The 14,034-nt window shown below is 46.1% G+C and overlaps 1 long non-coding RNA gene across 1 annotated transcript; it reads right to left on the reverse strand.

Moving 5' to 3' along the window:
- Positions 1 to 7,169: 7,169 nt before the first annotated feature.
- Positions 7,170 to 9,944, reverse strand: LOC118501364. Its single transcript, XR_004904004.1, has 2 exons — positions 9,669 to 9,944; positions 7,170 to 9,135 (listed from the first exon to the last, which is right to left on the reverse strand). It is a non-coding gene; the product is annotated as an uncharacterized LOC118501364 (long non-coding RNA).
- Between the last annotated feature and the right edge of the window lie 4,090 nt (positions 9,945 to 14,034).

Consider the following 14,034-nt stretch of genomic DNA (forward strand, 5'->3'; position numbering starts at 1 on the left):
AAGGTGTGTGCCATATTTGAGATTCCATCAACCTGGCTAACACTGTTTGCCCTGCCCTGGAGCTACCCTGAGGCTTCCTGCCACCCAACTTACAGCTGTTACCAGTGGCTCTTCCATATGATAGTCTGATCTTGGCTCGTGCTTCACAACTTCCTAAATCCTTTTGAAACCGGAAAAGACCAGTGTCCGTGCTGCCTGTCACAAACCAGACCCAATAAGCAGAGACAGATTGAATCTGTGTGGGCACTTTATTCAGGTAGCCTGCAATCTGACAAGATGGAGGGTTCACCACCCTAACAGACTGTCTTAAGTTTCATTCTAAAATGGACCATTTTACAAGGAGAACAAAGTGTAGGTAAGGGGTTTGGAATTTAGAGAAAAGTTAATTGGATTAAAAACTGCAGTATTCTCACTCTGGGTGGTGGTCTTTAGCTATGTCCTGGGCCATGTATCTCACCCTGGAGCACAAAGGCTCAGATACCATCTTCATGGCTTGCAGTCCTCCTGAGGCACAAAGGTGGGACTGCTGATGGTCTCCCGCAGTCAGGGTGAGTCCTACCTTCAGTCCCTGGAACAATAGCTTTAACATATGCATTACTTAGTGAGCTTATAACCATTTACCTTAAAATTCACAACTCTTGAGTCCCCTATCATTGCCCCACTGTTAGTTTTAAAATATCTTATTTTCTGAAGATCAGTTAGGTTGAAACAACAGAGTCCTTCCACATATTAGAAACCATCGTGTGGGCAATTTAACGTGAGCAAAAGCATAAGATACATCAGTGGCGGTGGTGCAATTCATCTTCACACCTGTCGAGAGCACAAAACAGTTTTTGGTACAGTTGACAAAAGTGGCACACTCTAGCTGGGGTACAGTAGCAATCTTTAAGGAAAACATTTCTCTGTCCTTTAGAATTACCACCAGTCCCCAATTATAAATATCAGAGTAGATCATTTTCTTTTTGATATGCTCAAACACAGTATAATTTCTGAGGCTTTCCAAGGGTGTACAAACACCTACAAGCCACGAAGTGAAAGTTTGTACAATATAAATTCCTCCTGCAAGACAAAAGTCAGAAATATTCAGAACATTTTGGCTAAATATACCCAAATATTTTGATCTTGTTTGAAAGGAATAAGTTGTCCATAAGAAGAGGTTAAACAAGAGGTAATGAAATTGATTTCAAAAGATGACTTTTCAGGGCTTCTTGAGGTTTGGCGGTCCATTGTTCCTCCAGTACTTTCTTTATCCTGGTGTGATGAATCCAAGGTTTTGTTCCTGCCAACTTCACCGCAGTTGGGCTGGTGAGGAGTACCTCCCAAGGTCCAGCCCACTACTCAAGTCTTGAGTAGCACCTTATCTGCAGGCTCAAAGGAATGTAGCAAGCCTTTGGGGGAGAAGTATCTAATACAGGCAAGGTCGTTTGTTACAGCTAAAGTTTGACTTAAATGTTGCACACATTTCTTTACCTTCATGTCTTGATCTATATACATACCTCCCACCTCAATCATAGCCTGAAGTGGCCACCTGAACACAATTTCACGGAGACTTAACTGAATCCCACTTCGAGGAACCACGCTTATCCTGAGCAGGGAAATAGTCAAAGCTTGATCCTGATGGAGGATGAGTTTCTTGCCCCAGCTTGGCTATATTTTTCTTCAAGATGCACTCCATCTTCTCTAGCTTCCCAGAAGCCTGAGGTCTCCACGCCATGTGGAGTTTCTGCTTGACTCCTAAAGTTTGCTAACCTTCTGTGTAATTTCTGAAACAAAAGCAGGTCTGTTATCATTCTGGATGCTGCCAGGGAGGCCAGAGTGAGGGATTATTTCCTTCAGTAAGGCTTTCACTGCCTCTAAGGATTAATCCATTTTGGTGGGACAGGCTGCCTGTCCTGAAAAGAGAATGACGTAACCTGGGTGTAAACCTTGGAGAATGACAACATGTTTTGTAGCAACTCAGAGACAGTTTGGTCTTAGCTACTGTATGCTTTTTTTGATGTATTTATGTTCCACTACCTCATTTAATTTTCTTGAAATCCTTAGCAAGTAGGAAGATAGCTCCCATTAATACCTCCGTTCTGTGGCCGAGGCCTTGGAAAGAAGGGAATTGATTCATTCCCTTGCAGTGATTTAGAGGTGGAGGAGAGGCTAGCGTTTAGATCTCCTTGTACTTAGCAATGGTCACCCACATCCTGGCTTGATCCTTGCCACAGGACTGTGAGCCGGTTGTTATCTTGTCGCTGACACTCCCAGGGAACTCAGGACAAACCAGCAAACAGCTTTTCTCAGGTCAAGGCTCTTCTAGACTTGTTAGAATGGCCCTCATGATACTAGAAGAAAAAAACAAAGAGAATTCCACCCGGAGTTTCCAGCTAATTCTCTAAATCTACAAGGTTTCTGTGGTTGGGGCAACTCTAAAAAAATTCTACTGATTCAAAGAAAAACTACATGAATGAGACTTGGCTTAGTCTATGAGGAACTCAGCTGTGGCTGCAGGTACCAAAAGCACCCATCTCTGGTTCCTGGAAACACAGCCCTACTGATTGGCTCACAGAATTTGACTACTGGAGCCGAAGAGACCTGGGACCATCACTTGGCTATTTACCAGCTATGTGGCCTTGACAGCTTTATCCCCAGGTACTCCAGTTTCTTCACCTTCCAAGTACACATAATATGAACATCTATCCCTTGAAGTTATTGTAAAGAGGTAGCGACTCTAAAGTGATTTGTACAGCGTCTGGTAGTGTTGTCCTTACCAGCTAGCTATTACCATGACTGAGCTTTCAGAAGCTGTACTGATGGCCCTGTGTGAGCCTTGCTGTAGACAGCGTGAGTTCTCATTCTGACATAATCATATGTAAAATCCTCGATGGTCTTTTTTTCCTTGTTTTCGGTTCTTTCTGTACAATAACACATCTTCCTGCATCTGATTATCTCCACAGGACGAAGCATCGGTATGTTAGCGTGGCATTATTATTCCTTCAATTCAAACCAGGGCACCCTGGTCCCAGGGCGGAATCCAGTGACCTAAAGGTGCTCGGTTCAAAGTTTCCAGTATCTCTTTCCCTTTTGAATTTTAGTTACTATAATTGATGACTTAGACTATTTGTTTTATATTTTCTCTTATTTCACATTCCCCCAAAAAGGAGGGGCTCACGGCTCTCACAGCTTGTGCACACCATTGTACACCCAACACCTATCAGCACCAGAGTACAGGAGGCAATGTACGAATGAATGAAGGAGTTCCTCCTTGTGTACACTAGGGAGAGGGAGAATACAGAGCATCATCTGGGAGATTTTGAGGTTCCTGTAAAAACCAGCTCAATGGGGGCAATTTCTCTGGAACATCCTAAATCTTGGAGACAGAGCCTCCCAAATTTTCACCTGATTTCTTAGGACCGAGCAGATTTGTGTTAAACAATGGGATGTGAGGGAGTTAGTGCATGTACCCATGCAAGGGTCATTCCCATCGTCATGACTACATGCATGGCCTCCGTTTTCTTCATTTTGAAGTTACAAGATGGAAATTGTCCAATGCACAGTCAGGCCTGTTGTGTCCCCTCTGTCTGTCTTCACTGGGACTAAATCGTGTGAATAAGTTCGCATGACTGATGGCAGGTCTCCAAGTTACTGACAATCTGGACAGAAAGTCAAAACTCAGATCAGACTTCCGTGGTGCTGCCAGTCTTCCAGGTTCTTAAAGATTTTACAAAAACTAAAGACGGAGACAGAATCCTTATTATTCCAAGGGATGATAGGATCACTTTATTATCAAAACTCTGATGGTGTGTCTCCTTTACGGTGATCAGTAGCCACTTCGTTCTAGGGCACAGAGGTAAGGAACCTGATGCCCTAAAAGGCTGCTAAGAGAGATGCAGCCACTGGCTGGGAGCTGACCTTCCTCTGAAAGGATGGACCCCCTTCTAGCCCAGTCCTCCCTGAGTCCGTATATGAATTAAAGGGTTTGAAAATGGAACTGACATTGAAGCCACAACATAAAGGGTTGTGGTGGCAAAAAAAAAAAAAAAAAATGTCCATCCTTTGAATCTAATAATCAGAGAAATTACTGGGAGTAGTGATCAGATCATAGTAACCGTGTCAGCTCCTGCGTCACGGAAGAGAGTGGGGAACAGTTGGTCAAATTTGGGGATAGCTGTGAGCGTTGATCATTTCCCAACCTGCCTGCTTTGTAAAGCAGAATCACATGGAAGGCGTGGGAGGCTCGTTAAAACTCAGACTGCTGGGCTCTGCCTTCTCCAGTTTCTGATTAAGTAGTTCTGGGGTGGGGCCTGGGAATTTGCATTTTAACAGATCCCCAGGTGATGTGGATGTTCCTGGTCCTGGAAACCGACTGCACTTTGCAGACCACTGTTGCAAAGTAGCAACTGCAGAGGAAGCCAATACCTCCAGGTACATGTTATCAATGGGAATAATCGAGAAGCCAGCCAGAATCCCCTGTGGTTCAACATTTTTGCCTAAAAGAGAAAAGCTGCTGCTTCTACTCCTCCCTTTTTTCTTCATCTCCTTCTCCTCCACCCTCTCATCCTAACTCTTCAAGTATATTGCTCCTGAAGTATTCTTTCAGCTGCTATTATCATTGGGATTATATCTTAATTTCCTTTTTGAAAAGCAACGGATATTTGTGTATGGCTTTTGTATTCTGCAACTTTGCTGAATTTTTTTACAGGTTCTAATAGTATTTTTGTGGAGTCTTTAGGTTTTTTTATGTATAAGATTGTGTCATCTGCAAATAATTCTACTTCTTTCTTTCTGAGTGGGATGCCTTTTCTTTTTTTCTTCCCTTGGGTAATTGCCCTGACTAGGACCTCTGGTATTATGTTGAATAGAAGTGACAAATAATATAGTCATTAAGAGATTCTGAAAAGTTATTTGATAAATTTCAGCAGACATTCTTTATAAAAGCTCTGAATAGCCCTGGCTGGAGTGGCTCAGTGGATTGAACACAAGCCTGTCAACCAAAGGGTTGCCAGTTCAATTCCCAGTCAGGGCACATGACCGGGTTGCAGGCCAGGCCCCCAGCAGGGGACACATAAGAGGCAACCACACATTGATGTTTCACTCCCTCTCTTTCACCCTCCCTTCCCCTCTCTCTAAAAATAAATAAATTAATTTAAAAATTTCTGAATAAAATAGTAATAGAAGTAAACCATTTAAATATATAATAGTTAATTTTTAGTAATTCTGTAAATGTTTACTGAGTACTTATTGTGCCAGGAACTGGGAGTACAATGGGGAATAAGTCAGAAAAGACTTATTAATCTTATTCTTGCATCAGTAATGCTTCTTCTGCAGTGGGCTCTCTTCTAAGGACTTCACATGTGTTATTTAACATTCACGAATACATTATGAAGGAGATACTACTAATACCCTCATGTTTCAGATTAGGAAACCGAGGACCAAGATGCTGAGTGACTTGCCCAAGGTCACATACAACTAGCAAGTAATGGCACCAGAATTCAAACGTATTTTGTCCCACTCCAAAGTGGGAATCAGCGAACTACAGCCTACAGGCCCAACCTGGAGGCTGCTGGTCTTCGTACATGATGTTTCATTGGAACACAGCCACACCTGTTCGTTTCTGTGTTGCTCGTGGCTGCTTCCACATCACAACAGCAAGGCTGAATGGTGATAGAGACTGCATGGCCCCCAAGGCCTGGAGTATATATTCTCTGGGACTTTACAGAAACATGTGCTGATCCCTGTGGACAGCTGAACCTTCAATCATGCACTGACTCTTTCTAGGAAAAAGACTGTATGACAATCTCACAGCAGGCACCACTTTAATTGGTGAAATAACCAAACCATGTTCATAAAATATTGGGTGCTGGACAGGACCCCCTTTGCCATGATTAGTCAACACTTTCTGGAGATTCCGAATCATGCAGTGAGACAGGAAGATGAAAATATTGGCCTCAGATGATAGGGTTTGAAACCCAGAGAATGTAAGGAATTTCAATGTAAAACTACTATACACATTAACAGAATTAGGATGGGCTGGGCAAGGCCTGGAATTCTGCGTGTGTACTAAGCTCCCCAGCTGATGCTGAGCCTGCTGGTCCCATGTCACACTAGCAAATATATCCTTTGTGCATACAGTGCTCTTGGAACAACTCAATAATCATAACAATGATCAGGCATGAGAATGATCAGGAGGGTTTGATTAAAAAAAAAAAGGAATGAAGAGCAGGGAAAGAGTGGCCTTGGGCTTGGCAGTTTCAGACAGGGGGTCTCATTTGATTTCTGCTGCAACTCTGAGATGCCTCTTGCACTCTTCCCACAGTTAAAATGAGAACGCTCAAGCCCATAGCTTCTCCAAGGTCACCCAGCTGGTAGACTAGGCAGTGAGGGAGGCAAGATAACACTAACCAAACTCCAAAGAAAGCAATGAGGATAAATACTCAGTGACCACAGACTGAGCCCGCTCCAAGCTCAAGGGCACGGGAGAGTCGTTTTGCCCCTGACTTTACCTGCCTGTACCTGGTCTAGTGGCAGAGGAAGGACCTTTTTGGAGGAGGGATAGGAAAGGTATGTGTCTTAGAATACGGGCTTATTGAGCAGGTGACATTGTGGTTCAGTTTTGTAGAATTCTTAGAACTTGTCTAGGTGCACAAAATTAACCCCTACTCAGATAAATTAAAACTGTATTTATTTTTTATTGCAGTTGACATACAATACTACATTAGCTTAAGGTGTATAACAGAGTGAGTATGCATTTATATAACTTATGAAGTGATTGCCCTGATAAGTCTAGTATCCGACACCGTAACTAGTTGTTATGATGTTACTATTTTCCCTAGACTGTACTTTACATCCCTGCGAGTATTTTTTTTATAACTGGCAATTTGTATTTCTTAATCCCTTCACCCTTTGCACCCACCCCCAAGTCTCCTTTTTATTTGGTGACCATCAATTTGTTCTTTGTATGAAGTTTTGTGGGGTTTTTTTAGAGTTATAGTTTTTTTTTAAGATTTTATTTATTTATTTTAGAGAGGAAGGGAGGGAGATAGAGAGAAACATCAATGTACGGTTGCTGAGGGTCATGGCCTGCAACCCAGGCATGTACCCTGGCTGGGAATCGAACCTGTGACACTTTGGTTCGCAGCCCGCACTCAATCCACTGAGCTACGCCAGCCAGGGTAAGTTTTTGTTTGTTTGTTTTTTTAATTTTATAAAACTGTATGTCTTGATAAGCTCCCTAAAAGTTGGAGTGTAAAAATTTTAGCAACAGTTAATATAGCTGAGTCTAGTAGCAATTTAACTGGTTTAGAATATCACATCCTCAAACAATTCCTATTTGTGTTCAAACATTGAACTACAGGGGATGGTCAAGTTAAGGTCAAGTTAACCTCATAGGGCCCTATTGAATCAAAGTAGGCAGAGCATTGTTCAGAAATGAGATGAGAAGGAGCGAGAGTTCAGGGGGAACCCAGAAGTCTGTCTCTGCAAGTCCCCAAGTCTTGTGCTCTGCCCTTGAGAAGCAGCAGCAGGGAGGGGCTCAAGGTACCTAGGGCTGTGCTTCTTGTGCTGGTGTGCTTCTCAGATATTCAGTGTCTGTGGTTCCCAAGATCTCAATGGGTTAGACCAATGAGCTAATTTTTATTTTGTGGCACCAGCCAGTAGAATTTTGTGATCTTCTTTAGTTATGGTCAGCCTGGAACAGAGATGTTGGCTGCTACAGATGTTGGATATGATCCTTGGTCAAGAAGGCAAGGGTAGTAATGGTACTGGCAAAGACTGATGCAAGAGATGGACCACAAATCTTGGTCAGATGGGGAAGGAAGTGAAGCCCCAAGCGTGCTCATCTGGGGGAACTGGAGGCATCGAGGAGGTGGTCTTGAAAAGGTGGAAGAGTAGTGTTAACGATTACTGCTAACATATACGGAGGACAGAAACATGTACTTCTTACAGCAATCTTAGAGTTATCTTTACAGATAAGGAAATTGAAGCAAAAAGCTTCAATAACTTGCTCAAGGTCGTACTGTTGGTCAATGGCAGATCTTAGACTAGACCCTAGATGGTCTCACCCCCAGGGGCTGTGTTCCTGACAACCAGGCAAGGGATTATGAGAAGAGAGGGATTGTGGTCTGGGAATGGTATCCTGTGCTTTAGGGTTTCAGTGCCGACTCGAACAGATATTTATACACCAGTGTACACAATAGCCAGAAGGAAGAAACAAGCCAAGTTTCCCTAAAGAAATGAAGGGGTAAACAAAAGTGTGGTCTATACACACAATGGAATGCTACTCAGCCACAGAAAGGAATGCAAAAATGTTGGTGTGTATCGCCACATGGATGACCCTTGAAAACACGATGTTTAATGAAGTGAGCCAGACGCAGAAGGAGAAATATTGTATTTATCCTCACTTGCATGAGGTACCTGGAACAGGCAAGTCTGTAGACACAAAGCAGAATACAGGTTAGTAGGGTCTGGAAGGAGGAGATAGTGGGGAGCTGTTCTTTCATGGGCACAACGTTTTGGGTGGGATAATGAAGCTTTGGGTATAAATAGTGGTGATGGTTACACAAGGTTGAGAATGTGTTTAACGGCACTGAATTGTGTACTTACACATGGCTAAAATTGTAAGTATTATGCAATGTATATCTTACCGCAAAATTGAAAAAATGTTTCAGTGGTGAACTAGTTCTGAGTGATTACCACAACAAAAAATCTGTTGGAGAAGTGAGCTGCGGAATGTAGGCCAGAAGTCACGATGGTCGGGGTGGAGAAGATCAAGGAAGGGCAAGGCCAGGAGTTGAATGGGTCATCCAGGAGGAGCTCTGTGTCCTGACATTTATTTATCTTGGGGGCAGCACCTGTGCTATCATCAGACCCTGTGCACTGAATACAAGGAGGATGCAAACCAAGCTGGGATGATTTGCTTCCACTTCAGCCCCTTCTCCAAACTCGCTGAGGTGTAGATGCTGATTTTCGTGACCTTCCGGATTGTGTACCTGAGCAGCAGCAGCAGCAGCAGCAGCAGCCATGCCTTCATTTCTCTGATCGTCTGAGCCAACCGTTCTCTCCACACCACTGTGCGCTTTTTCCTGGCCAGCGTGGCAGCAACTGGGGATCTGCCACTCCTCCACCACTGCCCCTCGGACTGTGGTCAGCAGCCTGTCCACAGAGAGAACCCTCATCTCCCTGTCTGGCCGTGGCACCCAGATGTTCTTCGCCTCCCTGGGCAGCACAGACTGCATTCTGCTGGCCCTCATGGCCTATGTGAGTGACCTTAGAAACAGATCCCTTCCCAGGCAAGCATGAAATAGCACTGTAGCCCAGCCAGATGCCTTCATTGCAGTTTTGTGAGATATCTTGACACAGAGACAACGCAGCTAAGCCACACCTGGATTCCCGAATCGCAGAAGTGATAGGATAATAAATGCTTGTTCCTTCAAGCTGCTAGGTTTTAGGACACTTGTTATGCAGCCATAGATAACTAATACAAACTGTGAGGGGGCAAAAACTACAAGTCAGAAATTTTCTTCTCCATCCTGGTTATTCTCTGTCCTTCCTGCCATGGGGAACAATTGCTGTGGAGGACAGACAGAATCTTCCCTTCAATTCTCTAGCTCCCCTTATCTTTTTCTACTGAACACCACATGCCGGAGACCCTGCCTCAAGGTACACCAGCCAGAAAGTGGTTTTACCTGTTTCACAGCAGGCTCTGGAGGTCCCTTTGGGGTAAGGCTCAGTTCTCTTCTCCACTGAGAGAGGAAGAGGCTTAGAGCGAGGAGCGAGGAGAAAGCCCCAAGTCCCAGGAGTCTGTCTTTGGTTTGTTCGTGAAGATGAAATTATTGGCTGATTTATTTATAACCCAAATGCAAACACTTGAATGAATCCTGACTCCGTGTAATGGGGAAACAGCTGTACTAAAACCCGGTGGGTGGGAAAGACCAGGTATATGTGGGGCAGACTAAAGAAAACACATCTAAAGCCCTGGCTGGTGTAGCTCAGTGGATTGAGTGCGGGCTGTGAACCAAAGCATTGCAGGTTCGATTCTCAGTCCAGAACATTCCTGGGTTGCAGGCCACAGCCCCCAGCAACTGCACATTGATGTTTTTTTTTTTTCTCTCTCTCCCTTCCCTCTCTAAAAGTAAATAAATAAAATCTTAAAAAAAAAAAAAAAAGGAAACACATCTGAGAGAATACTGAGTCTGGGACCAGAAGTCACTGTCCACCTACGTGGAGACCCTGGAGTCCACGTGGGCTCAATACCGTGTTTTCCTCACCAGCCCAGGGAGGCCTCCAGCTCAGGTCCCATGTGCCGCAGGTACTTCACTTCCTTCAGGTTTTTTTGCACACAACTAGAAGGTAGAATCCCACTTCTGCCTGTCAGGAAAGAACAAATATTAACGTTAAGATAAAATGAACAAAATAGGGTTCATCCCCACTAGGAGGTTCCGAGGAGGCTTGAAGTCTGTAATAACTACCCTCAGATGGAATGCCGTCACCGGAGAAGTCTGCTGATGCTCCCCTTCCTGCACTCCTGGACTCCGGTTGCAGGTCCAAGGGCTCTTTACACTGCTTTCAGGATTTTAAAAAATAAGGGGAATCATAGTTATTTCTGTATGGCCATGCAGGCTAACCAAAAGGTCATTTTTTTCCTTCGTGGAAACATCCTCTCATTGGAAACCAAATCCCACCACCCTCAATTTTATGGAGATGTAATTGACATATCACATTGCATTAGTTTAAGGCATGTAACAGTGACTTACATGCTTTAAGTATGTGAGTATGTACATACAGTATTGCAAAATGATTACCGTAAGTTAACATCCATCACCTCACAGTTACAGTTTTTCTTATGGTGAGAACTCTTAAGATCTATTCTCTTACCATATTTCAAATATATTGCACATTATTGTTAACTGTAACCACATGCTGTACATTACATCCCCAGAACTTATTTCTCTAATAACTGAAAGTTTGTACCCTCACCCATTTTGCTCCTCCCCCCCAAGGACCAGTCTGTGCTCTCTATGTATGAATTCGAGGAAACCAAATTTCTTCTTACATAGTAAGTGTATTTTGTTAGGGATATGGAGTCTTTCAAAACAAAAGATCCACAAATGAAAAAAAAAATAGAATGCATGGTATTTTTGATCTTGAAGACTGGTAATCGTTAGTTGTGATCCGCTCCTTTACTTGAAAGATGAGGAAATAGATTGTATGATGTCAAGTGACCACTGTTCTGTGGCAAAACTCTGTGACTAGATTCAGGAGACCCTCATTTCCCGAAGAGCAGGGACCCAGCTATCCCATAAAGATTTCTTAAGAAGAGGTGGGACAGGGTTCTGATTTACTTTTTTCCGTGTACGACCACCAGAGGTTCCTGGCCAGGGATTAATCTGGACTCAGCAGATCCAAAGTTCAGCTAGTGAGAAATCAGCAGGAACCCACTCCTGAGATAGAGGCTGGGTGCAGGCAGCACACACTCCCGGCCCGCCTGTCTTGGTCACTGAAGACGCCGACTGCCGAGAAAGCCCACCGGAGGGGCAGTGCCAGAAATGAGTCCAGTCTTGTGACACTGGCCCCAGGAGGGGTGGGCCCCCAGTGGGGTGCTGCTCCCAGCAGGTCAGTTGGAGGAACTCACATTTACTGTGGTGGGTGATTATCATGGATTATCTCATTTCACCCTTTCAGGGACCCTAGGGGAAAGGTAGGATGACCACTTTATATGTTATGCCTTTATTTTAGAGAGGAGGGGGAACGGGAGGACAGAAACATCTCTCCTCTCGTACACACCCCGACCAGGAACGGAACCCAGAGAGTCGCAAGCTCGTGCCTGGACCTAGTTGAACCGGTGACCTTTCACTCAGCAGGACGGACTGTACACATAGACCCTTATGGGAGGCGATGAAGTCAGCATGGAGCACACGCTGAGATCGCAGAAGAGGGCAAAGGTCTGTTAGAATGACGAGAAATATCACAGCCGTTTAACCTGGATGCATCGAGCAGAGATTAACGAGTGCCTTCCCTTGATAAAAAGAAATCAGAGGAGATGGTTATCTTGTTGCAGCGAGAGCTGTCCCTCCCCTGGGGGAGGGGAAGGGAGGAACTGGACTAGAGGGAAATTTATATAAACCTTAACAGTCTTCCTGGAAAACATTAACATTGCCAAAGGAGCTTTAAGCGCAACCCAACTCTGTTTCCCAGGAGGAACCGAGAAGCTGACAGGGAAAGTGACACAAAGGAACACAGCTATTAAGTGGCAGGGCCACGGGAGCCTTTGAACCTGCGGCTCAGGCCCACCCACCTCCCCGGCTCCAAAAGGCTAGAGCACCTGTGAGTCAGAACGGTGCTCCCCTCACAGCTGCACCTGCTACAGTCCCACCTTGACCACCACCCCCAAGAGACAAGGGAAGAAACGCAGCACTTGCCCCAGGTTACAGGAGTAATAAGGAAGCTTGGAGCAGCAAAGGAACTTCGGTCCCTGGCAGGGAATTTATACTAGGAATGCAAAGCTCAGGGAAGGCTCTTGGCTAATTGTGGACAAGGGCTACTGAAAGAAGCCACAGGGTATCTTCCTCTGGAAATCCCTCCGGGGAAGGGAGCCGCCTCTGCCTGCCGTTCGGTTTTGCATGTTCTACGATGGCTGGATGTGCTGATAGAGGAAGACCTTCAAAACCACGCTCCTCTTCCCTCTCTGCCTCCCCAACTAGCGTGCTTCAGAGAAGGGCACTGTGGAGGGTCACCAGCTCCGTCACTTACGGCAACCTCCTTCCTACCCAGGCTGAGCTCTAGTCTCCTCATACAAAAAAAATGGTGGCGGGACATTCTGCCCTGTGGGTAACCGCTGTGATGCTCAGGTGACAGACAGCAGCAGGTAGGAAGCACAGAGGCTCACTCCCTCACTGTCCCCTCCTTTCTCACATTCCCCTTTGACCTGCTCTCTGCTACCCAGAGAGGGTGAAAAGTCACGAAGGTGTCACCCAGGCAAGGGAGGAGAAAGAAAAACAATTGTGACATCATCCCACTAGACCCCCCTAGTCCCAATAGAGGTCTCTCTTTTCCAAAGCGCTTCAACAGTCAGTAGCATGACATGGACATCATTAGTCCCGGGTTCTGTGCACCACGCGGAGGGCCTTCTGGGGTGGTCCTCACAACCACCCATTTCACAGATGACAAAACTTCAGATCCGAGGTCAAGGGACAGCTAGCACTTCAGCATTCTAACAAGCTCCAAGCAGATGGACTACTTTGTGGCCAGGACTAGATTTTTAAATTCCACTGAGGCAGAGCCTGGGCCCAGGGCTGAGCCCTGGGCCTGCCCTAGACTGCACTCCGTAATTGTTTGTTGAATGAGTCAGTGAATCTGACTCAAAAACCTGTGTATGCTAAGTCTCATTATGTCATTTGATCGCAAACAAAGCTCTAGCCGAGGCATGATCACCCCATTTGACAGATAAGGAAACGAGGCTCGAAAGAGTAGTAGCCTAAGGTTCTACAGCCTTCGTGCAGCAGAGGGTAGATACAACGACAGGTGTTCTGACGTCAACACCGAGGTGCCTGCCCTTTCTCCGAAGGGTCCCTACGGCCAACACCAGGAAATCCGAGTTCCTCGTCCCCGCCGGCCCCGTCCGCTTCTCACCTCCAGTTCTCCTCCCCAGGGCGCCCTCCTCCAGCTGTCTCCTAGAGCGCCCTCCCCCGGGAGACCTTAGGTGCTGGCTCCCCGGCACGTTACGGGACAAATCACACCGTGTTTGTCTGCGGCGCTTCGCCCCACCTCGCCAGGAGGAGCGAGTCCGCCGAGGGCTGGACCCCAGCGCACAGCCGGGCCCGGGCAGAGCTGAGCGCCAAGGATGGAGCTGAGGCCAGACAGGCGCCCTCGCTCTTGCTCGGCCCTGCGGCGGGTCTGCCCGCGCCTGGCCCTCCCCCCGGGCTTCTCCGCTCCCTGGGGTCTCTGGGGACCCGGCGCTGGGGCGCGGGGAGTTAGAGCAGCCGCGGGGGGCGGGGCGGCGGCCGGGCTGGGCCCCTTTAAGGAGGAGCGCGGGGCGCGGCCCAGGTAAGGGGC

This window comes from Phyllostomus discolor, chromosome 6 (genome assembly GCF_004126475.2).
Source record: "Phyllostomus discolor isolate MPI-MPIP mPhyDis1 chromosome 6, mPhyDis1.pri.v3, whole genome shotgun sequence".
Taxonomy (NCBI): Eukaryota; Metazoa; Chordata; class Mammalia; order Chiroptera; family Phyllostomidae; genus Phyllostomus; species Phyllostomus discolor.